This window comes from Cupressus sempervirens, chromosome 10, assembly GCF_028749045.1.
Source record: "Cupressus sempervirens isolate cs-2001-9-10 chromosome 10, ASM2874904v1, whole genome shotgun sequence".
Lineage (NCBI taxonomy): Eukaryota > Viridiplantae > Streptophyta > Pinopsida > Cupressales > Cupressaceae > Cupressus > Cupressus sempervirens.
The window spans coordinates 463,698,260-463,725,044 of NC_143127.1; the positions used below are offsets into that span (position 1 = coordinate 463,698,260).

The 26,785-nt window shown below is 38.2% G+C and overlaps 1 protein-coding gene across 3 annotated transcripts in view; it reads left to right on the plus strand.

The window, feature by feature from the left end:
- Window positions 1-26,785, plus strand: part of LOC149534706 (cyclin-C1-1-like) — a 150,449-nt gene that overhangs the window by 55,968 nt on the left and 67,696 nt on the right. The window lies entirely within an intron of this gene.

Genomic DNA, 26,785 nt, shown 5'->3' on the forward strand with positions numbered 1-26,785 from the left:
TACAGTAGATTGGTGCTTGCTTAAAAGATATTTGATGCCAAGGTCACGGGAATATTCACAGAGATTTCAATTTATTTTATGGCATTTACGGGTTTGTATTACCCGTAGCATATTAAAAACATGGCTTCAAATGATAATAAAAAATTGCATGAGCCCATAGGCAACATTCTATAGCTTTTTACTATGACCATTGATGCTTCAATCATCATCAATAATGTACAATATTAGTATGGCAATTGAAATTCACCATTTTTTGAGTTAAACAATGCAAAAACGAACAATGCATATATGACAATTTAACATGAGCAATGGTTATATAACTTGTAGATGATGGATGCATTGCCTAATGCGGTCTGTGAAGAATGTGCTATCATGCAATGTAGTGCTAACTGGAAATCATTGGTAACAATGTTGAGGAGGTCGTAGCCTTTGCTAATCGAAGTAAGATGCAGGGATTCTCAATAATTTCAATTGCAGTTACAGCTCGGCTTGAGGCCGTGAGAGGAAGAGAATTATTGCAGAGCACAAGTTCAAAAACAAGCTAGAAGGAAAGAAGTGCTCTCACGGTAGCGAGAGAGAAATAAATAAACCATTCGCACGCATACTTAGTTACAAGGAGTGGCGGTGCATGGCCAGCCATCGGTCAAGTGTAACTCCACCAAATTTAAATTTTAAAAAGAAATATAAGCTGATATGAAGGTGGCAATCGTTTAACATTATGGAGCTGCTATTAAAGATATAAGGGTTGTCTTTCTTCATAATTTTTATAGTCTAATATATATTGGCATCATGCTATTTATATCACCTCTAGTTGGACGTATATATATATATATATATATATATATATATATATATATACATACATATATATACATATGTACATATATATATATATATGTACATATGTATATATATACATATGTACATATGTACATATGTATATATATATGTGCGTAAATTGAATCATGTAATTCCTTGTATCAATATATTGATTAATGCGCGCACACACACACACACACATATATGTAGGTGCAAATAAAAATGTGTTGGTAAACAATTTTTTTTTTAAAAATTATAACTCTTGAATGCCCAACTTGGAACAATATCTGGTTACAAACAGTTGAAAAGACACTTGTGGATTAATTGGCTTCTCACTAAATTGGTAGGTACAACTCCCTAGAATAGTTTTGCAATGAATTATGTTTTCCTCCTAAACTAATCTAGGGGTATGTTCTTGACCTGAGAACAGAAGAGGTATAACCAAGCTAGACCTAAATAGAATCTAACTCAGGCAAATAAAAATTTCTGAATATCAAAACAAGTTTATGCATTCACACATCTTATGAATTCATAAAGCTTAACTGAATAATAACTAATACTAAACTAAGTTAATTTGAATCTGAACTGTGATTAATAAACCGAAAATGCTGAAGGGATTTCTCTTTGAATGAACAATAACAACACCTGTCGCATTCATTTGTTGCTTCAAAACAGGGGAAGTGAAACTTTGTTCTTTCCTTGTTTCGACTCAAACAAAAGAGAAACCATAAGACTAAATCTAACAACAACTGGAATAGAAAATAATTGACATAAAATACCATTCAATTGTCTCTGCAACAAAAAGTACTTAACACCAAAAATTTGCCGACCTTTCATTAATCTTTCAATCTCAAACATATACAATTTTGAGATGACCGTTACAATGGAAGTTCAATCAGTTCATCTTCTCAAGACTGACAAATGGCAAGGTGCCAATTTGCCACGTTTCATTAATTACAAAGAAAACAAAAGGAAAGGTAGAATGTGAATCACTTCGACTTCTTCCCCTTTTCTGCTTTTGCTCTGTAGGCCTTGGCAGCAACTATGATCGGAATAAGCTCTTCATGCCTAGGCACATGGATATTGGTATACCATAAGAGCCATTTAGAATGCTCTCTAGCCAACTCCTTCACAACATTTAATTGATTTGGCAATTCCCCTTTAGCTACGTGTATGCATCCGCTAAGTGCCTGTAGTTTAGCAACCCTGTCTTGACTATGGAAATTTATATCAGACAAACTATCGAGGAATCTGGAAAAAGTTCTCCTTCATGACATTGATTCCAATAAGTGCTTTTCCTTGACCACTAGTCTGTGAGTTTGTATGTAATCCCCTCATAAGTTCAAATCCTTTGTCTTGTGTCTTCTTCACCTTATCCTCTGTTTCTCCAAGCCCTTTCTCTGCAGAGTGGATCATCTCAGTTTTAAACTGCATGCTTTGAAGCCACTCGAATAGAGGCTCATCTCCCTTTGGCAAGATTTTTGCTTCCACCGCTTCCTTGGCCTTCATTTGGATGATCATCTTCAAGAGGGAGATGCAATCATCACACTTCACCCTTTCTCCAGCCAGAGTATTGCTATTTGATATGATGTTATCTTTTTCTGTCTCCAACCTTAAGATAACGTTACCAATTTGCTCCACAATTGTGGCTCCTTCTGATTTGAGCTTCTCAATCCATTCTTTACCAATCTGGCCATAATGCCTATCTTCTTGGAGTTGAGAGATGAGGGCCTGAACTTTAGCAGTAGTAGGATTTTTAGTCACTGATACTCTAGAGATGGCTGCTAACGGAGTGATTAGTTGTCTAATGAACTTATTTAATTCTTCTATCTCAGCCTTCATCTTAGTCTTAGATAACTTAAGACTCTCTAGTTGCCCTTCGATCACTTGGTTGGTTGACTTCCTTAAGCCAACTTTGGTGTCATGCCTTGCTTCACCAAGATCCACAGAGTGCAGAGTAAAATCTTTGGCTGTCATGTCCTCAATTCACCCTCCCTTGTTGGGCTTGGCAATCTCCATTGTTAGGTGACCTGTTTTTGGATCTTGCCCAAATATGGACAAGGTTTTCTGCTTGTTAACTCTTGTCAATGTAGAGCTAGAGCGGATAGCGAGAGATACTGTATCTTTAGTAGAAGTGCTCTGATCTTTCCTTTTCCTTTTTCTCTCTAGAGTATCCTCCAACCAAGAGTCAGTACCTATCACCTTGGAGGCTGTCTTGAGTGATTCTATACTGAACATCTTCCTCTTAGTTGGGGTGACTATCGCAGCAACCGAAGAGAAAGGATTCTTTGGATCTTGGGAGATAAGCTTAGAGGAACTCTGACCTTTATCCACTTCTAGAGTCTTCTTCACTGCTTCATCCAACTCAGTAGACTCACTACTGCTTCTCTTTCCATCTCCTAAGTCTACTATCTGTATTGAAGACCCACTTGGTTGCAGAAGTGTAGCACTTGCTGGCGGAACGAGGCCATGATGAAGAGAGGGAACTGGAGTAGTGTGGGGAGAAGGAATCAGGGAAACATGGGGTGATGGGACTGGTGTGACATGGGGAGATGGAATTGAGGCGGCCGTGCTATCCTTTGGCTCCTCCATCTTCTTTTCCTTAGCACCAGTCTGGGTTCCAATGACTGGGAGGGAACCATCATGACAGGTCTTGGCTATGGGGACATTCTTGTTTGGAGGTTGATCCCCTCCACTTGAAGGTTGAGTTGGCCCTTGAGTGGAAGCTATGGTCACGCCTAGTGTAGCACTCTGAGATGAAGTAGGCGTTGCAGCTGTTGGAGAAGCTTGAGTGACTGCACCTTTACTCTGGCCCCTCTTGGTTGTCCACTCAACCCATTTCCCCGTTCTCTTGATGATCCTAGCCATCATGATATCAAAATTCTCCTCAACATCTACATACGGCTCGGAACTAATAGGAATGCCCCTTAAGATGGAACTGATAGGAATCCCTCTTAACTTAGTCAAATATGTATTGCTATACATATTTTGGCCATCATCCTCCAAGCCTTCTACATCAAAGTTGATACCGTATGTTTTAATTTGCTCCACCGTGAACCTAGCAAAAGCACGATCTCTACTTTTGAGCTCATCTCTACAATCCGCCCAATAATCTTCGACAATGGTAACGTGTTTGATCACACTAGCAATTTGCAACACCTCTCTCACATATCCATTTGGATCGAACATAGGTCTCACGACCTCATATTCCTCCAACTTGTACTTAGTCTCAAATGCTTTGAGCATATTTTTAGCGTCAGAACGAGACTCACAACTGTAAGCTCCAACCTTCATAGGGAATTCATACCCTTTCTTCTTCAAGCTTGCACTCAGCACGTTCACCTGGATCACTTTCCTCACGATCTCTATCAGCACAATCGGATCACTTGGATACCTGGGCAACTTCAAAGGGAATTCGTCGAAAGCTGCAAGACGCAAATATGAAAAGGATGAGAACTGGATAAAATAGCTACCAAACTGACTGATGGCCACCATTACCTCCAGGCTAAACCTTTTCTCTGGGCATCCTTGAAGTTCCCTGCAAATTCTCATTGTAAATGCGTCATTAACCTTGACATATTTTGCATAGCTATTCTGTAATTGCAAGCATGGATAGAATTCATAGCTTTTCACATCATTAGGGAAGTTCTCTATTCTGGGAAGGCCTGGCCACAATTGTAGAGAAGCTAACATATAAATCAGGAAAAAAGATATGTAAAATGTGTTGTAAAACTTTGTGACGCTAAGGGCTCTGGACAGATGCTCACTTACCTCATGGGCCCAATCAACATATTGTGTATCTGAACAGATAATTTGTACTAGAAAGAAATACTGTTCAACAAAATTAAGTGCTTCTACCTCACCTTTCAATTTGTGTAAGAGAACCAGAATGTCCACGATCTTGGGCTTGAGATCAATGCCGAATAGAGTCTTAGGAACCTTACTCTTAGCGCCCCGCGACTTTTGGAACCAGGACCTCATGATTTCTTTTCTCCACACCATTTTCGTCAAGGAGAACTCAGACATGGCTCCTCCTACTCTCAACTCAGAAAACTCTTCTCGCTCTGGAACTCGGAGGCAATTTACTACAGTTCGCCTATCAATAGAGATTAGAACTGTATGATCGGGCAATAGAATTTTTCTGGTATTTGGATTGTAGTGATTTATAAATTCAACAATCAACTTAGGAGCTTGAACCGCCATTGGTAATCTAGCTGCCTCCACTAGCCCACTTCCTTGGAGCTTCTCGGTTATAGGGTGAATTGGCTTCGACCTCAGCCTCCTTTGAAAATCTTGCATGTCAAAGAAACGGAGCGAGGTGTCTGTGAAACTCTGCAATGTGGATTTGATCCCCTTAAGTTCGTCAAACCCAACAATTTGGTTGCTATTTTATCTGAGGTAGAAATGAATTGAAACCTTGAAATTGAAAGCAGTGCAGAGAATAGAATTTGCAAGTATAAGAGCTTTGAAAATATTGTACAATTCAACAGCATAATAGTTCAAGAAAAAACGGTAATTTGAAAAACTGTTATGTTTCTCTACATAGATATCCTAATTCACCCGTTAATCCGTGCCACACGAGCGAATTAAAGGATAAATCCATTGAACTAGTAAATGTGGGAGTTTCTAACGGACTTTTCCACATCTTTTCACTGTTTCCGTTGGCCCAACGGTAACTTTCCTTTATTACATACTTACCTTCCCATTTTTCACCTAGTTCCGGAGAATTAAGAATGGAGTACTCCGTAAAGAAATATCCGCTCAGCCAAATTCTGCTCACTACACTTCTCCAACCGTGATTAGCTTGTTTCCATTGTCATCTTAAGGTGTCTTACATGCAATTTGTGTACCCAATTTGCTTACAAAGTCGATTTCTTCATGAATGCAGAAAATCACCTTCACGGGTCGAAAACCTGCCGAGGAGAAGGTGACCTTTAGTTTTCTGCTAAAGCTTTGTTTACCTTCTAACACTTGGGTTAGCCTTTTCTTTGAGTTCAGAAAACCACGAAAGGACTGCGGGGATCCAAAGAGGGCCCACTTATTCATTTTTTCCCTTTACAAGTGCCTTTAGCGGAAAATTGACTTCATGGGTCGAAAGCCCGCCGTGGAGAAGTCATTTTAGAATTTTCCGCTCAAAGTGATTCTGAGCACCATGATGAATCCCGGATGTTGTCCAAGGTAGAATTCTGTGAGGAAAGTAAGGCTTATCCATAGAACAACTCATTCTCTTCTCGTTTTAATCCACAAACCACATTTATTAACCTCTGCGGAAAATCACCTTCACGGGTCGAAAACCCGCGAAGGAGAAGGCAATGTTTGATTCTTTGCAAGCTTAATATTTCTTTATGTGTAAATCATGATAAGCTGCGAACAAGTCCATCCTCAAAAATAACTTTGTGAAAATCATTATGAAACACAAGAATCTCCATTGAATTAGGTTCTAGACTACCCACAAACTCATGACATCAATGAAAACCCACCCGGTTATGTAATGCAAAAGAAGGGAAAGGTGAGAAATCCGATGGAGAAACTTTTCACCTAAGGAGGAAAGACTAGACTAAAACAGACCTAGACCAAACTAAAACACAAAATCTTTTCCACTTTGCAAAATGGGTACAAGATGAAAAGTGGGGCAACAAGATGTTAAGATAGCATGGTCTCAATATATAGAATAACATTCCAGTGGCTACTCAATGGTCATAAATATAAAAAGGTAACCAAATTTATGTTATTTGAATGTTTAATGTTTTGCTTGCTTTGATAAATGACTGGGTAGCTCATGGTTATTCATGGTATACTTTTGCTTGCCTAGTCATTAAATCCTTAACCAAGATGGTTAGAACCCATACCCGATGGCCTGTCGATGGACTTTTGGTGCCCCAATCCTTATATCCCATTTAGCAATGCTTTTCCCCCCTTCGTTTTCTCTTGCATCCAAAAAGGAAAAATTCCATGATAATAACGTATTCCTCAATTTAAATCAAGATACTATAATCAAAAGTATTTTATAATTATCATAACCGCTAACCACCATTACCACTAACAACTATCTTTATAACTTCTTGCAAAATAATAATGATCATTTTCAGTTAAATTGTAACGAACAACTGACAAGTCATCTTCACATGAATCAAAGTCATCAACCATAATTTCCATTTCACATAATCATAACATTCAACTGTTTTTAACTATCTAATTGTCATTCACATGAAATATATAACGTCTATATGATTATTTTAAATAGGCAAAAATTTGGGATGTAATAGTTAAGGTTACAGTTGTTGAAAATTTGAAAAGTTAGCATACTTAGCCAAATTTTCCCACATGTTGCCATCAATGCCAAAGGGGGAGATTGCTAGCAATTTGGCTAAGGGTAGTTGATAGGGTTGTCATTAATGGCAATAGATCACTCATTTTGATATGGTAGAAGTTTTGGTTAAGTCTGAAGGAAGAATACTTAGAAAATCAACAAAGTATAAGCAAGAATATAGGGAACAAATAACTTATTTTGTTCAGCGAGCTTCACTAGAGGCACATGAAGTTATGCGAACTTAGAGGAAGGTAGTAGGGGCACCAGAGAGCATGTGTGCAAGAGCATAGAAGGAAATGATAAGTTTTGGATGAGTTGGGTAGTTTACCAGAATTAAGCTTGACAAGATAGAACAGAGCAAACAACAAAGTAGTGGTATTTTGGTTAAGGAATTATGTTGTCTTGCAAAATAGTTACATTACAAGGTTGGGACGACATCCTAGATGTTAACCCACACGTTTTAGAACCTAACTTGAAGATTTGGTAACGTGCAAGACAACAAAAGGCCGATTGAACTAAAGCTTTTGGTATAAAAGACATCTTTTTGTTTAGAGAAGTGTGGCATTGTATTGAATAATATAATGTTTATATGCACACTTTATGTGATTGGTATAGATGCAAAATTAATCAAAGCAAAGAAGTCGTATGAATGTTTTGTGAAGAGGAATTACAAGGATTGATTAGATATTGCAAATATCAGCTAGCAGTCAAAGGTTTTTGTATCTATCTCTATAGATAACTTTGTATATTTGTATTTGCATGCTTGAGCAGTGGGCTCATCTTGCTCTTTGTATTGTAATCACAGCTCCTAATAGGGTTGAGGATTTTGACAAGGCCTAGTCCTCCAACAAGGACATATACACTATACAGATGTAATAGATTCCTAACAGGGTCAATAGCTTTCATAAGATACTTTTGATTAGTGGATCATTTTTTGGGTACTGTTGTCACTGAGGTTTGCACCCTTGTCCAAAGCCTATGCATGAGGACAACCTAGTGAAACATGGAAACAACCTCCAAGCTGTGGGACTTGAACTATGAGGTTGAGTCTCCGGAGAAGGCCGGCTTCCTCTTACTATCAGGGTGCACCTAACTACTCTTGGAAGGGAAAAGGGAGAAGGAGATGCAAGAAAACAAATCTACCTATTCTAATCTAGGGAGGTGATGCACCAAAATAGAGTGTTCGGACCAATCTCTGCCCATACATGCACTATAGAACCAGAATGAAACTAAGGATATACACATTCAAGCTTGTTTTAACCTAGCAACCACATGCAGATCAGAAAACTAGAACGAATGACACAAGGAAAGAGAGATTCACTTATATATCATTCATAGGCCAAAAGAGATACAGTCATGTAGGTTATAGATCTCTACAAAACACCAATGAGAGGCAAATAGTTCTTGCACTTTCACATTAATGGCTAAAGGAGATAAGGTAGAATGTCATACAGTTCAGAGGCACAGGGGAATTTACACTGAAGATTTGCAGAGCAATAATAGAGAAAACAGAGAAAGGTCGACCCGAACAAAATCTACAAAATTTGCCTTAATAGTTCAGGCATAACTGAGATGTCCTCTAACTGTAATTACTCTACAACCACTGCATTGAAGTCGTACAGAGAACAATCATGGGGATTTAGAAGAAAATCCGATCTGAGTACAGATCCAAATGCAACGATATCTGATCTTGGTTGGAACAGGGACCTGAGAAGACAGAAACGATGCCATAATTGTGCTCTGACCAAGTAGATAGATTGGATCGGGGTGGTACAGTATCTCTGCATACAACATTCATTTCATGGTGGTTGGGATCGATCACAGAGATCAAATCATGCAGAAAACCCGACTTATCATTTTGGTGCATGAATCAGCAGAGTCAGCGAGTCGGCTGAATCTCGCAATGAAAACACGCCACGTGGACCAATAGTCTCATTTCTTTATGCCACCTTGCGGGTCTTCCTGAATTTGACCAGATATTCCAACTGATCGCGCCACCTTGCAAACCGTGACCGCGACAGTCACATTAACTGTTAGCACTGATTGTAACCTAGCCGGACCGTTGAGACACGTGTCTCTCAAGCGCTTCCCCGCATTACTTAACTTCCTCGCGACATCATAATGCGAGAAAGCCCTGATCGTTGATCTCCGCGAGATCAACGATCCTGAAAATTCTCTCTATGTTTGCACCTGCCTTGGATCCGAGCTCGCGATACCTGGCACACACCTCAGCAACCATACCACACCTGGCGACCCTCGAAGAGACAGGCCCCACAGGGACACGCGGCAGCAAAGCACATTCCCACATTCTTTAATCTTTGCGCAACTTCATCAAGCGGGGGTGTGTCATCCATTGATCTGTGAAGATCTAACGGTGGGAGTTCCTCGTACATCATCCTGTGAAATAGACGGGCCTGTGGCATCATCTAGGACAGGTGTCACTAGGGCACTTAACCGCAATGTTTAAAGCCCGCGTAATTTCATAATGCAAGAATGCCTTGATCGTCGATCTCTGCAAGATTGACGACCGCGAAAGATCCTCAGAAGCTGTGCTTGCCCCCCGAAATCCTTGGGCCCACGGACACTGGGCAACAGGGCGCTTTCCCGCAATAATTAAAATCCTTGCATCTCCATCAAGCGGGAAAGTGCCAGCCGTGGATTAGATCACATCAGACGGTGATCAAAATTTGTGTCTCGAACATCCCTTTGTGACCTGCCAAAGAAAAGGGACCTACCTGCCACGCGGCGGAAAGAGGCTTCCCCGCAACACTTAAAACCGCTGCACCTTCATCTTGTGGGGAAGCGGGGACCGTAGATCATGGAAGATCTAATGGCAAGGAAAGCTGCACGTCAACGGCAATGAAACTTAGGGAAATAAAGAAATAACATAAAGTTTTTCATCTGATTTTTTGGGCGATTAAATAATATTAAACTGGGCAACTAGTTGTTGGACGAGCTCAAATTTTGAATTTGAATTTGGTGGGGCGAGTTTGGACAACATTCTGGCGAGTCACAGGGGATGCGAGCCTACTACGCGTCTGACCAGTGACCTTGCGCATCCATTGGGCTACAGGGTCGTGAAAGATGTGAGTCAGTGCGTTGAGAAACCCTAACCCTACCTCTGCAACAACAAAATACTGGAAATGCCTGTCTCTGCAACCGGAACCAGAAATCAAACATCTCTGCAACCTTCAAAAATTTCAAAACTCGCTGTCTCACAGAGAGACAACCCTGTGCTTGTGCACTTCTTGGAAAACAGGAAACAAACAGAGAACAGAACTACACTAACTATGTACATAAAACCTCAAACCTTGTCAGAAACATGGCTTAAGATAAATCCCATTGACTGGGATGGGCAAAATTTCACCACCAGGCTTGCTTAACTAGAAAGCATTGGCCTGTTTACAACTTTCAATCAGATAGGGACCACTCCACATTGCGTCAAATTTTGAGTGCCTCCCTGGTTTTGCCCTGTCTGCATCCCACTTCAAAACTAGATCACCTTCTCTGAAAGTCCTGACCCTAGCCTTTTTGTCAAAGCTCTTCTTCACCTACTGCTGATGTACCTCTAGAGTCTGTATGGCCTGATTCCTTTTCTCTTCCAGCTCCATCAGCTCTGCCATCTTTACTGTCATGGCATCATTTTCAACTAGCTCCAACTGATGAGCCAATTCTAAGGCTGGGAACTCCAATGAGATTAAAAGTCTTGCTTCTCTACCATATACTAACACAAATGGAGAATTTCCTATTGATCTCTTAGGTGTTATCCTGTCAGCCTATAGAGCTGTCCTTAACCTTTTATGCCAACATCTCTGATTATCCTCTATTGTCCTTTTAATAATTCTGATCAGGTTCTTGTTGGACGACTCAGCCAGGCCATTATCTTGAGGATAGTAGTTTGATGATGTGCTCAAGTAAACGTTGTGGTCAACTGCCCATGCACAAATCTGAGCTCCTAAAAAAGACTTTGCATTATTTGAAATAATAGTTGAAGGGGCACCAAACCTGGTCACAATTCCATCAAAGAATTCAACAACTGAAGATTCTGTGGCATCCTTCAATGCAACTGCCTCTGTCCATCTAGTGAAGTAATCTGTAGCAGCTAAAATCCACTTGTGACCAGAACTGGAAGGAGGATTGATGGGGCCTATGAAATCCAATCCCCATTGAGCAAAGGGCTGATCCACCTGGATAGGATGAAGGAGAAGAGTTGCAAGCCTTTGCTTGCCAGAGAAGAAGGCACATTTTTCACACTTCCTCACATACCTATGACAATCATGGAACAAGGATGGCCAAAAGTAACCAGCCCTCATGATCTTCATTGTAGTTGTTCTAGTTGAGAAGTGGCCACCATCAGGACCATCATGAAGCTCCTTGATCATTCTTTCAGCTTGGTCTTTGTCAATGCATCTTAGTAGGGCTCCATTAAAATCTTTTCTGAAAAGGATACCATCAACTATGACATAAGGGATTGACTGCAATCTATACTGTCTCCTTTTAGCTTTATCTAATCCTTGAGGGTATCCATTTCCTAATAAGAAACTCTTCATGCCATCCACCCAATTCCTTGGGCCATCATTTCTTGCTTCCTGTTCTTCTATTAATACCATGGCGACTTCCTCATCTGATTCTTGAGGTGATAACATTTGCTTACACAATCCTTTCCCTCTTACCAGCTTGGTGACCTGGATGTCAACATCATATTCCATTACCTTTGTAATCCAACCAGCTCTTTTCTCACTGACATCTTTGCTCAAAAGGAACTCCTTCACACTGGCATGAGGTACTAACAAATGAATCCTATTATGAGACAAGAGGTGTTTGAATTTCTTCAAAGCTCTGATGACTGCAAGGGCTTGCTTCTCTACGTAGCTGTATTTGTCTTCATACTCTTTAAGCCCTTCACTAAAAAAGGCTATGGGCTGCTCTTCATTTTTATCATTTGTTTGAGTCAAGACAGCAGAAATACTTGACTCACCACCTAGGGTATAGAGAATGAAATCCTTCTCAAAGTTTGGATTAATGAGAGTAGGGGCTGAGGCTATGGCTGCCTTGATCTTTTCAAAATTTTCTCTCCCTTCCTTGGTCCATGCAAAGACCATACTTTTCTTGAGCATAGCTGTAAGGGGTTTCACCAAGGTAGCAAGATTAGGGATAAATCTTCTCACAAAATTTATCCTACCAAGGAAACTTTGCAGCCCATTCTTGTGTTTAGGAAGAGGAAGAGCAAGTATTGCTTTTGTTCTCTCTGGATCAATGGTTAAGCAATCTTTAGATACAATGTGTCCTAATAATTTTCCTTGATTGGTAGCAAAGATACACTTGCTTGGGTTAAGAGATACCCCAAACTCTCTACACCTTAAGAATACCTGTCTGAGATGACCAAAATGATTATCTACATTCTTTGAATACACTGTGATATCATCAAGGTAAACCAACACAAACCTTTCAATCATATTCTTGAAGGCCATCTCCATTGCTTTCTGAAATGTAGCACCTGCATTATTTTGTCCAAATGGCATTTTACAATAAGCATAGGTACCCCACTTGGTAGTGAATGTAGTCGTGTATCTATCAAACTCTTTGACCAGCACTTGATTATAATCGGAGAACCCGTCAAGAAATGAAAATCTCTTTGAACCACTGACCTTGGATAAAATCTGCTCCATGGAAGGAAGAGGATGGTGATCTTTAAGGGAAGCTTGGTTAAGGTCCCTAAAGTCCACACACAATCTAATTTCTCCATTCTTCTTCCTAACAGGGACAAGGTTTGCTAGCCATGATGAGTGCTTGATAGGGAAAATTATGTTGGCCTCAATCAATTTGGATAGCTCCTTTCTCATTAAGGGTTCAATTTTAGGATTCACTGGTCTCTGTTTTTGTCTTACTGGTTTTACATCATTAATTAAATCTATGGTATGCTGAAACAACCTTGGGTCAAAACTCTTTAAGTCATCATATGTCCAAGCAAATACATCATTAAATTCTTGACATAGATGAATAAAATTTTCTTGTTCAACTTCAGAACATAGCTTCCCCATGTTTAAGGACTTTCCATCAGCAACCAGGACTGGAGTATAGTCATCTTCATCAGCAGCTAGGTTCATGACTTTGCCTCTTGCTTGATCATCAGGATTAAAAACACTCTCTAGAGTAATGAGACCTTTAGGCAGCTTGTTGGAGCTGAGATTAATGATTTGGCCACCATACTGATCCTGCAGTCTTGATTGATTTCTCTTTGAAAATTCTGCCTCATTCTGCAAGAAGCTCACAATTTGCTCATCAGACTCAAACACTTGCCAATGGGTGTTATTGTCAGGGATGGCACGCCTTACTACCACTCTGATTTGTTGCTCTTTCTTTTCCCCAAAATTCTTTGGCACATCATGAGATGCACCTATTGCTGCAAGTCTATCAGCATGTCTATTATCTTTCCTAGGGATGCTTTGGATGTTAAATGCATTGAAACCTTCAAGCAAATCTCATACCCTATGTTTATAAGACTTGAGCAAACCATTTTTGGTGATATTCTGATTTCTCACTTGATTCACCACCAACTCACTATCTCCATATACACTTAAAGCTTGGATTCCTCTTTTTTGAGCAAGTAGGAGACCTTGAATCAAGGATTTATACTCGGCCACATTATTAGTGCAACTGAATTGGAGCCTAAAGGAGTAGTACCTTATTTGTGCAGGAGAAATCGACATCACACCAGCCCCTGATCCATTTTTATTCCTTGATCCATCAAAGTACATACTCCATATCCTACTTACATCTTCTTCAGTCTCCACAAGATTGGGAACTAAAGCATTCTTCTCTAATATACAATATGTACTGAGGCCTGTTTCAAGAGTTTTTGATGTAGAATCAAATTGATATGCATCAACCCATTCATCTAAGAGGAAATCAGGTACTTGTGCTAGGGGTGTGGTAGGCTCACTTACTATGTCATTCTCATCCACTTCTAGGATAGTGCAATTCATGTTGATGAGGTTAGGGGTGTAGGACTCGGTATGATGGAGAGCCAAAGGCTCTGCTCTGATTGAAGCTTTGGCTCCATATCTTGTTCTAAAAAACATATATGACCACTCGGAAGATATGTAACCACCTATTTGGGCAGTGAAGTTCCTTGACAGACAAATGGCAAAATGTGGCTTGACTTCAGCTACTGATATATCTTGAGTTACAGTACAACCAGGGCATGCATGTAGGGCCATCTCTACATTCTTAAGGATCCCTAGAGTCTTGATAGTACTACCATCCAACTGTAACACATCCCTAACAATGGGCTCATATTTCATTCCCAAAGCGTCCACAACACACCTAGGCATCACTGAACTACTAGCCCCTGAGTCAATCATGCAATTGTGGACTAGTTTATCCCCTATAATTAAAGAAACATAGAATGGGGGAGGTCTAACCTTTTTGCTTGTTTCTGCCCTATCTGATGGTTGCACTAGGCTTGTGGCACTTTCCATGCTGGGTGGCTGATCCTTTGGTTCAATACTTTCCAATTCTTGCTGCAACAACCTCATTTGCATGGGTATAGTAGCAATAGCATCCCACATAGAGATATTCACATTTGTCTTCTTCATTTGCTCTACCACATTGAATGGCATAGTGGGCACTTTGGTAGAAGCCTTGGGAGCCATCCTTGTAGGAGGTTGAGGTGGAACGACTAGAGGATCACTTGCATCCTTTCTGCCATTATTTCGCCCTCGCTACTGGGAAACATTTGATTGATCATTCACTGCTTGCTCATGGGGTATTGCATTTGAAGTTGAGGCTTGATTGGGAGGAGGAGGGGTAGCATCTTCAATAGCTCTTCTTTTGCTCCTAGTATTATGAGCAATGGAATCCTGGTTTACATTACAATGTTCCTCCACCTGATGATTCATAAAGGAGTAATCACCTTGTCCCTGCATATATGAGGCCTCCTTAAATTGGTCCTCCTTGTATGATTGTCCTGTTGCAGGCTCTTGGATGGTCAAAGCCAAATAAGATTCAGCCTTTTGACACATGCAACGGGCATAGGAGTAGTTACAGGAGGGACAAAAATTCTGATCTTGGGCCATGTTTTGAGGGACTATGGCCCTACTTTGATTCACATTTGAGGTTGAAGCATGACTACTTTGTCTATTCTGATCAAAAGAATTATTCCCATAATTATGATTTGGAGGCCTACCACTGTTCAGAGTTTGATGTTGCAATTGATGAGCTTTACTACCTTGAGCTTGCCTTTCTAAAGTCACCACCTTGTTGTTCATTTTCTGCATCGCAGAGAAGTTGTCCTCTAGCTTCTTCTCTTGGCCTTGCAATCTCTTATCTATGTTTAGCATCATAGATTGCATCATCTCCTTAATCTCATCTATTCCATTTGAAGATGTGGAGGCTTGAGAGACTAGAGCAAGGGATTGTGATGTAGAAGCCGTGGGAAGAGGAGCCATTGCTGGTTGATGGTTTGAGACATCAGGGAAGAAAGGCATAGGAGGCCTTGGAGCTAACTTCCCTCCCTGTATCAATATATTTTCTGCCCTTATTGCTATGTTGTAAGCATTAGGTAAGGTATCCCCTCCCATAGTTTGGATTGTAGTGGCAATGTCACTATTAAAGGCTCCAAGGTAATGCAAGAAGGCACTACCAGGGGTGGGCTTCACTGAAATAGGTATTCTATCCCATGTTTTTTGAAATCTATAGTTGAAATCAGTCATACATTCATGGGGGGCCCTTTTTATAGTAGTCAACTGCTCTAAAAGTGACAAATGATCACTTTTGTCCTCAAAGTGTTTGCATAGTCCTGCCCCTAATCCATCCCAATCTGTTATAGAACCATGAGCCAAACCTCTATACCATTGTAGCGCTTTTCCTTTTAGGGATGAGGCTAGAAGCCTAACTGCAACATCATCTTCTGTAATACCATGGATATTACAAACATTTGCAACCTCTTGAATGTGCTCTGAGAGAGAGATAGAAGTTTCACTAGTAAACTCTGGTATACTTTTAAGTGCAGCTATTGGTATGTCATGTCTTTGGGCCAATAAAAGAGGGCTTCCACCATTAAAGGTGGCAAAAGCATGAGCCCTAGGCTGTGCCATATAAACAAGTGATCTATTGATATGTGCTGATGGGAATCTAGGCTGAGATCTAACAATAGGAGGAGTAGAGATGGATCTTGCAGGGGTATTTGTTACTATTGCGCTCCTAACCGGTGATAAAGATACTCTAGTCCTTTTTCTAGGATTTGAAAGTGAAAGCTCTTGGTACTGAAACTTACCTCTAGAAGATGCCCTTGTTTCAGCTTTGGGCATGAATTCTTGCAACTTTGGTCTGGAACCAGATATCTTTGAAGCTCAGAGTCGCCAAGTCCTTTGAAGAATGAACCCTTTGAAGGCCTGAATACTGAGGTCAGAACTATCTCCTCAGTATTATTCTTGAAATCTTCCTTCTGACACCAGTAGACTTAAAATCTGCTGATACTGGTCCCACCGGGCGTGCCAAAAACTGTTGTCACTGAGGTTGACACCTTTGTCCAAAGCCTATGCATGAGGACAACCTAGTGAAACATGGAAACAACCTCCAAGCTGTGGGACTTGAACTATGAGGTTGAGTTTCCGGAGAAGGCCGGCTTCCTCTTACTATCAGGGTGCACCTAACTACTCTTGGAAGGGAAAAGGTAGAAGGAGATGCAAGAAAACAAATCTACCTATTCTAATCTAGGGAGGTGATGCACCAAAATAGAGTGTTCGGACCAATCTCTGCCCATACATGCACTATAGAACCAGAATGAAACTAAGGATATACACATTCAGGCTTGTTTTAACCTAGCAACCACATGCAGATCAGAAAACTAGAACGAATGACACAAGGAAAGAGAGATTCACTTATATATCATTCATAGGCCAAAAGAGATACAATCATGCAAGTTATAGATCTCTACAAAAAACCAATGAGAGGCAAATAGTTCTTGCACTTTCACATTAATGGCTAAAGGAGATAAGGCAGAATGTCATACAGTTCAGAGGCACAGGGGAATTTACATTGAAGATTTGCAGAGCAATAACAGAGAAAACAGAGAAAGGTCGACCCGAACAAAATCTACAAAATTTGCTTTAATAGTTCAGGCATAACTAAGATAGTGAGATGTCCTCTAACTGTAATTACTCTACAACCACTGCATTGAAGTCCTACAGAGAACAATCATGGGGATTCAGAAGAAAATCCGATTTGAGTATAGATCCAAATGCAACGATATCTGATCTTGGTTGGAATAGGGACTTGAGAAGACAGAAACGACGCCATAATTGTGCTCTGACCAAGTAGATAGATTGGATCAGGGTGGTAGAGTATCTCTGCATATAACATTCATTTCATGGTGGTTGGGATCGATCACAGAGATCAAATCATGCTCAGCAGAGTCAGCGAGTCGGCCGAATCTCGCAATGAAAACACGCCACGTGGACCAATAGTCTCATTTCTTTATGCCACCTTGCAGGTCTTCCTGAATTTGACTAGATATTCCAACTGATCGCGCCAAAAGTGTTATAAAAGGTGGTGAAGGGATTATGAGAATGCATTCAAAATTTTGGAAGATATATTTCATCGGGACCATTTCAGGAGAGCTTGCTCTATAGGTTTTGGAACTTTAAATATGGAAACCTTCAGGATTTTCAAAGAATTGGATGGAGGCTCAGTTCCAGTTAGAGGTGTCATACAAACATCATACATTGTTTCACAAATCATTTCAGTTTAGTTAGAGGTGTCATACAAACATCATACATTGTTTCACAAATCATTTCAGTTTGTGAAGTCTCCATCGGAGACAATTTTGCAGTATAACTATAAATGTATTTTCAGGAGTAATTTATTATGTTTTGAACAAGGGTTTATCTCTGTTTCAGAATAAATTTATAGGATTGCTGGATAAATAAGTTTAGAGTGGAGCAAATAAATGTTTATTTATATCCAGAAATAAGTGTACCTTTAGGAATATAAAATTATTGCTTAGCAATCAGGTTTTCTTGACAAATAGGGTATGTTATTTTGTTCAAGATGTTGAGATAATTTCTGGATATCGTATCCACAGGAGTTTTGATAAATTCATTAATATATTGTTGGAAACTATATTCTTCAATCTGGAAAATTGAGATTACATTTTAAATGGCAGAGGAAATTTTATTCAAGGACAACAAATTTTGAAGAGGCCTGTCAAGAACATTATGGGATTTACTGAAGCCTATAGGGTTGAACAGATTAATAAATATGAAGGATATCATTTTTAAATAATAAATATTCCTTAGGGACTCATGGGCATTAAGTATTAATCTTGCATGGATTTGTGATCTTCCATCTTGAAAAAAGAGGAGTATAGTTTGGAGACTAATGCGTTTTCTGTGGCCACCTATAATACATGAAGAGTTGCTTTTGGAAGAGAAGTGTTTTGCTATCAACCAAAGCCTCTATCAATGGTGTGGGAGCCTTTCATTCTGAGCGACCTCACCTTCAGTAGTGTGAACCTTTCTATTGGCTGTTGTCTTCCTTCATTGTGTTAAAACAGAATTTGAGTCACATGCATTCTTTCTCCACTTTGAGGGATCTCTGCTGCAGTGAGTTATTGGCACAAAGTCTCGAGTTTCCAGATTGTGATCAAATTGCTCATTTTTCCCGTGTGTGGCTTCCATGTGAATTAGCCCTGGCTCTTGACTAGATGGCAGTATATGAGATCTATACAAGTCTTGCATGATTAGAAGGGAAGCATTTCTGCAGAGGAAGGGATGCCACTTAATATCTGTTTAATGTACAAAGATTCCATTAAGGAAATTGGTCAATTGAACTCCAAGTTTATCATGAATAAAGTGTTAAATTTAGGATATCTGCAAATGTAATAACATTGTTGTAATTCTCTGTGTTTCAATTGCAGATTTCCAAGATATATAAATATATCTTCAAGAGACATGTCTTGTGAAGAGACGTCTCTATGGTTATATATATATTAATTAATCATTAATTAAAACATTATTAATTATAACATATCTATATAATATATAAATATATTATATATAATATATAGCATAGAATATATTATATATAATATATAGCATTCAATATATATATATAGATCTATTAGAGTATGTATAATTAATGATCAACAATAACCATAGAAGGATTAACTCTAGAACAGTTCAATCCGACAGAAGCTACAATTTAACACTCCCTCTTAGTTTAGGAGGATTGTTATAGAATACATTATCACGATAATCTTAGAATGTCATATTAAAAAAACCTTAATATATATACCACACTAGATACATTATCCTTTGATAATATAAGTCTCAACAGGAAGTCTATATCATAGGTGAGATCTTTTTATAGTAGACATCGCTTCACGAAATGTGTCAGAACAAGCATGCCAACAATAAAATGATATGTATATCAATTGTTTTCTACCATAGCTATGACTTAGATACAATTGAAGCTATCTCAATATTCTCTCTTTATTTTGGAAGATTGATATATAACATACTATGTTCTTGAGTATAAGGAGATATCATCTCACTATGATATCCCTAAAATGGCATATCATATGAATTCATCAACACACATATGTAAATTAACATATGGAATTTACTTCAATACACTAAGAGGCTAGAATCCACAATACTCCCTCTTAAGCAAAGGGAAATTGAAATAAGTTTAACTTACACAATAAGGTGTAATCATCATTATGTTTTAAACTAAGAGAGATAAAGAAAACATAATGGATTTTCATGGTGTCCGGCTATCGCCCAAAAGACCCATGAAGGTTATCAATGTGTCCGGAAAAATCGGGCCCGAAGAACAAGGATAACCCAAACTTTCAAAACAATGGGTTTTCATGGTGTCTGGCTATCGCCCAGAAGACCCATGAAGGTTATCAATGTGTCCAGCAAAATCCGGCTTGAAAGATAACACCAAATTCAACCATTGTTTGAAAACAGATCAACTAAAATAAAGTCGTCACTTTATAATAGGATTAGAACACACGAAAGGTTGTCACCTTTCACAAGAAAAGTCGTCACTTTTCACAATACAAGCTTGCAAACAAAAAATAATTTCATATTCATGAATATATATATTTTAATAAATGCATTTACAACAAAGTCATATCAATTTTACCTCTGAAGTACACAATTTCAACTTTGCAAGAGGCTTGGTAAAAATATCCGCACTTTGCTCATCTGTACTAATGTAACTCATCCTTGTGATAAATGCACCAGTATCACAAGGTCACATGACATGGAGCATTTTCTACAAGAGTAGATTTATCATTGCATGCATATAATCATCACCATATGATGTTAGTCAAAAGTGCATAAAAAAACAATAATCATTAATCATGTCAAGTTTACCTCTGAAGTGATATGATCTACTCCCTCTGAATAAAAATTTGATAGAATCATGTTCTTATTTGCTCCCTCTTAATCTGAAGCAATGTCAGATTTCCTCTTCATAATCTTAATCATAAAGGATGTTCACTTCCAGATCTTGCACAATAATCGTGGTAGCAAACATACCAACTTTCCTTTTCTGCAAGAACATCTGTAGATATAAAGGAAAAGATCAATGCAATTTAACTCTTATAGTACGTATAAGTTTATAACTGAGAAAGAAGACTGTAGTAAGTAGATAACTGTAATACTTAAGAGTAAGAATTACTTATCTTTGTATGACATTCCATAAATGTCAAATCATTAAATCTCCTCTCTAAAGATGGTTTCAAGTGGGAATTTGAACATTGTTTATTAAGTTTACCCCACAATGTGAAATTTCAACTTTTATATCATCCAGCAATTTTACGTACTCGATACCTAGAGTATGATTATGCAAGTTATTTAAGGATCTTTTCATTTTCTTGTGATGTTCACAAGGTGTGGCCTATTAAAATCGCGAAGTCGCATCCATGTATTTCTAGACTCCCTCTGATTATAAATCTTTGAAACTCCAACATTGCCTTTAGAAGAAGTGTAAAAACTCCCTCTTAATAAAGAAGGATATTCATAATCTCAATCATCATGGATATTTGTTTCAAGAGCCTCACTTTATCCAACTTGATCATCAGAGTCTTTGGAACTAGTATCATTAGTTTTAGTCTGCACAATATTTGGTAGCATATTTGAAGTACCAACCTTTTTTTCTTGTAAGAATATCCTACAAAATAAATGAATAGATAAATGTAAAAAATATAAGTACTTATTTGCCCATGAGGGTCATGGAATATCTCCTCTTCTAAGGATGGTTCAAGTGGGAATGAAACATTGTCTATTATTCCCCCCACAATGTAAAGTTACCACTCTTATATTAATGAACACTTTCACATCAAATTTGACGACTTCTTTCTAAGTTCCAACTTGCTCTTTTCATCCATTGAAGCTCCGACCATTCATTGAACTTAATAGTAGAAGCTAACATAAGCTCATCCAAAATACGCCAATATCTTGATTGAGTATGATTGTGTCACTTGAATGACTTTACAATTCATACGTCAAGTATCATTTATCATTTATCGTAGACAATTGAGATCACATAGTTGCATGAGTTAAAGTCCTCTTGACTGTTACGATTTATCGATCATTGAAGATTCTATCACAACATGGTTTACTCCCTCTGAATCAATAAGGACGAGATCACAGAAGGTGACTGAATAGCATCCGTAGTCTTCTCCCTCTCTTTCAAGGTTGCCGCTAATCACATGTCGGGCTCCCTCTGAATCTCAATCTTCATTTTCCTGCAAGAACTTTCTCGAAGGAAAAGATCAAGGCACTTAACTCTTTATAGTATAAATAAGATAGAAACTACAATGAATAGAAAATTGTAGGGAAAACAAATACTTATCAACATCCTTGATTGCTCTCGTCGTCGCTAGTGTGGTTATTTTACATCTAAAACTAAACTTCTTTCACCCTTCTTATAAGATAGTATATTAATCTCTTAAAATATCAATAATTTCTTAAATAAATATTATTCAATATTTATTTTTCATACTCCTAAAATGGATCGCTTTATATTTATATCAAAATATCAAATATCATTTCTATATGTGAACATAATGATTCTTATTGATACAAATTAATGTATATAAATATGAATTTATATATAATTAACTAATAATTACAACATCTATATTAACAATAAAATTATATTTATAAAATATAACTTTATAAAGTATACCTTTTCCTTTCATAGTGATGGCCCACGTCTTGTCCGTTGCCTTGGTTACTTTACATCAACCCTTCATTCTAACTTTTTCCATGTTGGAATTATGAGCTTCCAAGAAATCCTTTGACCGGGCATTGATTTACATTTAGTTGCTAAATCATAGGTGTCAATTATATATGGTGTCATTTGTTCAACGTCAATATTGTCATTCTTTACAATTTATTTAGTTTTCTTTAACTCTCATAATCTAATTGTCGTAGTACATAAAGAACTTCTGAGACTCATCAAAGTCGAGAATGTCCTATTTTCTGACTATCGTGACACATGTAGTGATGTTAGTCGCCTAGAATGTGCCCTTTTGCATACTGTAGTCGAAGCCTCTCGTAACAGTTACTAAGCTATAATGTTACATTGCCTTCGTTGTCTCAACAACCGCATGAAGACTCTTCAGATATCGACAATGACTTATGTTAGGTGTACCTTCTCATTGTTCGGCAGTTTTCACAGGGTCATGTTGATAGGAGGGACCACCGTTTATATTCCAAAAGGTATCCACGTAGGGTGAGTAAAAGAGTTTAATTTTTCCTATTTCGCAGGTCTCTCTTCCCTCTCCTTATTAAATTATTCACAAATAACATTTATACCTTCCTTGGTAACAGATATATTCCTTGATAACCAATAACGGTTCATACCTCCAATGTGTTTGAATCATGTTGACTTTTCGAGACCCAGTTCGCAATACTCTGGTTAAAATTATATCTCCTCCTCAGTGGATGACTCCCAGCAGTGAAGACTTTGTAGTTGTATAGACTATGCATCTTCTCTGTTGAATCGTTGTCTATATCCTCATGTTTTTGTCATCCACGTTAAACATAGAATGTTCAAATAATAATGGGAATGATCCATGTGTAGTGCTTCTTTCCAGCTGTGACGTGAACTCATATAAATAACATCACTTCTTCTGTATCGGGCATGGAAGATTTGAAATTAGAAATGTGTGATCTTGATTTTGGGGGTCGCTTTGTTTGCTATTCCACTACAGATTCTATCATCATCGGTTATTGTTTTCATCTCTTAATGATAATCCACCCAGGCTTTGCTTCATATTTTGCTTGTCATGCGGTGAGACCCCCCGGCGCCATGTCTTTCTTATTTCCTTTTAATCAACATTCAATTCCATGTGTAATAACGACATTCGATGCCCAGTATTTCTGTGTCTGCCTCCGCAGGGTTATTCCTTTTGGTAATCATAATATGACTAACAATGATTTACTAGATGGCAATAATGTCTGCTTTGATTCACATGCCAATTTGTGGTTTTGACCCAAGGTGTACGACGCTTGCTCTGGCCTTTATGTTCTTGTTAAAGCTCGCGTGGTAATGATTGCTATTGTATATGATGTATTATCCTCAATCCCTGCCAAGATCTTCGCATTCTGTTTCTCCATTTGTTGTGCTGATTGTATTCATCATTTTGTTATAACTTACTCTCTATTATGATGTAATCTACAATCAATGTATATAGAATGCAAACTTTACTGCATCCTGCTTGTGCAGACGACGATCCTCCTATATGGACCAGATTTTCTTTGTTTGAAATAATCTTCAACATCTTTATTCCCAGGCTTTGCTCTGATACCATGTTAAATTTAGGATATCTGCAAGTGTAATAACATTGTTGTAATTCTATGTGTTTCAATTGCAGATTTCCAAGATATATAAATATATCTTCAAGAGACATGTCTCTGTGGTTATATATATATTAATTAATCATTAATTAAAACATTATTAATTATAACATATCTATATTATATAAAAATATATTATATATAATATATAGTGTACAATATATATATATATAGATCTATTAGAGTATGTATAATTAATGATTAACAATAACCATAGAAGGATTAACTCTAGAACAGTTCAATCCGACAGAAGCTACAATTTAACATAAAGATAGTCATATCACTAGCAGTTGATATAATATATCATCATATTTTAGTTTCAATTCTATTGTCCTTCCAGTTTATGACAGGAAGGAATGTGTAATAATTGCCAATATCTGCACTTAGTCATCAATTGAAGGAGAGTCCAAATGCAGTTATGATGCAATGTCAACTTGGAATGAAGCATTATAAATCTGAATATCTAAGCCAGCAAACACAAAGTCCTGCATTCTCAGATTCGACCAACTATTTGACATAGTGCAAAAGGAAAGAAAAAATGAAAATTTGGGTGGAAAATTCAGTGGAAGTTAGAAGGGATATTACATCCTTTTGGCAATTTATTATATGCTGTTCTTCCTACATTTTGGAAAAAGCAAGCAATACGTTCATCACTGTTGAAGATCTCCTAGCATGATTAATTGTCTAGAATTGCTAGTCTTACTACCAATTTTACATTTCCTTGTTTTGCAAGAGGTGAACAGTAGGATCAATTTGCAACCCAATCATTGCCATTCTAACAATGTGTAATTTATTTTGGCTTTGGGGACAATTGTGAAGCTGACAGTGCCGAAGAATTCAGTGAGATCCATGGCCAAATGTCTATAGGTCCTCATCAATAGGTTCTCGTTGAGACGCTACGATCTTATCTAATTGAACACCAATCCATATCATTGAATACTCGCAAGAATCCAATCCCCATTTTCCTCACCAAATGGAGACCATGGGTAAGAGCCTCCTACTTTGGAACATTATAGAGGCAGCCAAATTATAAACTATATGATTGGAATGTCTTACCCTCAAAGAAATTAGGCACACACCTGCACCTGCCCCAACCTTATGTTTGGCAATTGACACCATCAACAAATAATTTCCAAATCCCAGCTGCATTCTCCCCTTCTTTCATAATGCTTTGGAGAGGCAAGCCTTCGTCATAAACTACACATGTTTCTGGACTACTTTCCACAAAAGCAACACGGAGATCACTAATAACCTCCATGATTATGCAACGGTTGTCATGTAGTACATGTGGGAAGCTGATGGTATGAAACGTTTCATCATGGGTTTCATGAAATTATTGCTCTTTTTTGGGCAGCAATTATTGGCTGAGGTGTCAGTTTCGGTGGTTCATTTAACGATCTTATCTAATTGAACACCAATCCATATCATTGAATACTCGCAAGAATCCAATCCCCATTTTCCTCACCAAATGGAGACCATGGGTAAGAGCCTCCTACTTTGGAACATTATACAGGCAGCCAAATTATAAACTATATGATTGGAATGTCTTACCCTCAAAGAAATTAGGCACACACCTGCACCTGCCCCAACCTTATGTTTGGCAATTGACACCATCAACAAATAATTTCCAAATCCCAGCTGCATTCTCCCCTTCTTTCATAATGCTTTGGAGAGGCAAGCCTTCATCATAAACTACACATGTTTCTGGACTACTTTCCACAAAAGCAACACGGAGATCACTAATAACCTCCCTGATTATGCAACGGTTGTCATGTAGTACATGTGGGAAGCTGATGGTATGAAACGTTTCATCATGGGTTTCATGAAATTATTGCTCTTTTTTGGGCAGCAATTATTGGCTGAGGTGTCAGTTTCGGTGGTTCATTTAATGATTGAGGGAATCTTCACTTTCATTCCATAACTAGTTTTGAGGAGCGTAGGACTACAACCCAAGGGTAGGTAACTGTTAGCATTATTCATTTTTGTCATTAATGTCAAGTATTGTGTTTGCAATTCTAAATGGCATACAGAAGTTGCAATACAATCTGAAGATTGAATTGATAAAGAACAGATCTAGACACAACCGAATAGAATGAATAAACACTTGTTTCAAATATGTATCTGTATATTTAGTTTGGTCTGTTTTAAATATGCATACTGTTTGATCTGTGCATCACAATCTGCAGACTAGTCAAGATTGGCTTGATGAAAATCTTAATCTGGAAGCAAAAATGAATTTTAGAATGTCTTACTGAATGTATTGGAGGATTTTGAAGTCTTGTTTTTTCAATGATTTGATGGAAATCTGGACTTTAATGTACAAAATAGAAATACAAAATATATCTTTTTGAATCATGCAAAAAGTCGCTGAAAGGCTGGTCATATTTTAACATTGGCATGGACTATATTGCAGTCAAATCTGTTACAAAGTCTTTTAATTCTTCCTTTGGTTGATTCTGTGAACATTTTTAATAGCCATCAAACATGTGTAAACCTGAGATACTGGATCCCTCTGAAAAGCCTTGGATCTTGGTTCCAGTGCCATCCAGATCCAGATGCCTCTCAGATTCCTTTTTGATCCTGGCAGGATTTCAGAATGTTATCTAGATGAGGAATCCACTGAGAATCTCGATTCCATTCTGGAATTCTGCCAGGATCCAGAAGGATCTGCAAGAACCTGGATGTCTGGGTAAGGAAAAAGGTTAGTTACCGATTCGTGAAATGAATCTGATTCGGGCACGTGAATCGGATACGTGTTTTTTTATTTCCAATT